Source organism: Trypanosoma cruzi, assembly GCF_000209065.1.
Source record: "Trypanosoma cruzi strain CL Brener chromosome Unknown tcruzi_1047053471741, whole genome shotgun sequence".
Classification (NCBI taxonomy): domain Eukaryota; phylum Euglenozoa; class Kinetoplastea; order Trypanosomatida; family Trypanosomatidae; genus Trypanosoma; species Trypanosoma cruzi.
Genome location: NW_916815.1, coordinates 1 through 1,929, shown reverse-complemented (window position 1 = coordinate 1,929; position 1,929 = coordinate 1). Strand labels below are relative to the sequence as shown.

The following is a 1,929-nucleotide window of genomic DNA, read 5'->3' as shown; positions in this document are numbered from 1 at the left end:
CACTGTCATGAGTGACGTGTCTCTCTCTCTTGTTTGCTTCTGTTGCCCACACGCGGTGCCGGCCCTGCGGCTGTGCGTCCCACGGAACGCACAAAAGGAGGATTGGAAGAAGAGGCCGGATGCCGCAATAAAAGCGAAGCGTGTTGTGTGGTCTGGTGGAACAGTACAATTTCATTTTTTAAAATTTTATTTCATTTCTGTTTTTATTCTTGGTGCAGGCATTATGTATACACAACACACGGTCGCCTTGCGCTGAGCCGGCGCATGAGATAAAAGTCCTGTCGAATCATTTTTTTTGTTTCTTTTGGCAAACGCCTGCGTTTTTTTCTTTGTGCCGTGTTCACTGCCACTGTGTTTCTCCGTGTCCCTTTGAGTGTCCTTTTGCTGGCTGTGCTGTTGACATGCCTCCATTTCTTTTTCTGCTAGGGGCACTGATGGCCAGCGACGACGATTGTTTGTGTCCGCCTTTGCGATGGCACGAGGGTGACTGGACGCCGTGCCCCGCCCTGCCGAGCGCACTTGGAGGGGAGAAGATGGTGTGCGCCGTGCCTCGCTGTGAGCGTGTGACGCCACAGCCCGCTGTGGGGCGTAATTCCAATCCGTTGGGGCGGAGGGAAGTAAAGTGCAGCGCCGTGGGCTTGGGTGCGCCCCGTCCCTCTCGTTGCGGTCGTGGGTGTGCTGTGCGCATGACTCTTTCTTGCGGCGCGACGTGGATGGCGGCGCTTCTGCGTGCGTTGTGCGGCGGGATTCGCTTCGCCATGTCTTTGTTCTTTTGTGTGGGAAAGTTGTGGGAGAGGATGTGTGCGGAGGAGTGAGCGTGGGTGGCTGCCAGCCCCGCCCGCGCATTGGGGACTTCCATACAAGTGGCTTTGCTTGACGGCGTTTTGCGGCACCCAGGGCGTGGCGAGGAGGAGGATGGGGAGGGTCTGTTGTGGGCGGAAGGAGGATGGACAGGACAGCCCCCTTCCGTGTCCTTCCCTGTGTCGTTGGCAGCTCATACTGAGAGCATAAATTTGAGCGAGTGCGGGATGAAAAGTTTATGCCGCTTTGTGTGTGCTACTCAATCGTCGTCATTGCACGCTGTCGTCACGGTGCGTTGTGGTGCGGTGCCGTTAGACGAGGGAAGGGTGCGATGCTACGGCTGCCGCGCAGCACAACCATTTATTGTCTCTGCACCGGCATTTTTTTTTTTTTTTGCGCTCGCATAATTTTCCTTTTGCTTCACGATGGATTTGTTGGAGGAGGTTTGGTTTTGGTGCCTGCTTCACGGCGCCTCGCCTTGTGTGTCGGTTGCGGTACTTTCACGTGGTGCTAAAGCGTTTGATGAGGTGTTTACCCTTTTTTTTGCGCCCTACAGCCAGCCTTGTTTGGTAATGGCGGCAGCAGTGAGGCTCTGCGACTGCGTGCTCGTCGCACGTGTCGCATCTCCCGCTGTTGCTCCTTTGCTGTGTTGGTGGGGGAGGAGACGAGCGACTGCGTCGGTGGAGTTGCGCCCCGGTGGGAGAGGGAAGGCACCGACCGCTGCTGACGGCGACGGTCTTTGCTGCAGGTGATCTGACGAGATGATGTCACTGGTGCCACAGTTAGCCAAGATGGATGAGGGCCGCACCTTCTCTCTCTCCCCTTCCCTCCGTTCCCCAGTCTCCTGCAGACTAACGAACTGCAGGGCAGTGGCGTGATTACAAACCGGACGTCTATGAGCAAACAGAACGCACAATTGATTTGGGCTCTTGTGCCCCGTGTCTGAGTGCCGTCACCGTACTTCTTCATCCGTCCTTCTTGTGTGTGCCGTGTGCTCTTATGGTGCCGCTGTTTGTTTTGCAATGCCGACCCACGTGGGGGAGGAACGAAGCCTTGACTACTGGCAAACGGCGATTCCTCCGCTCCTCTTCCGTGTCACCATTTCATCCTTTGACACGCTCGATGGCT

The 1,929-nt window shown here is 56.2% G+C and overlaps 1 non-coding gene across 1 annotated transcript; it reads left to right on the top strand.

Annotated features, from left to right (window-relative positions):
- The first annotated feature begins 1,800 nt into the window (after positions 1–1,800).
- Positions 1,801–1,868, top strand: Tc00.1047053471741.10. Its single transcript, XR_008254826.1, has one exon. It is a non-coding gene; the product is annotated as a C/D small nucleolar RNA (snoRNA), TB8C3C3 (small nucleolar RNA).
- Positions 1,869–1,929: the final 61 nt, after the last annotated feature.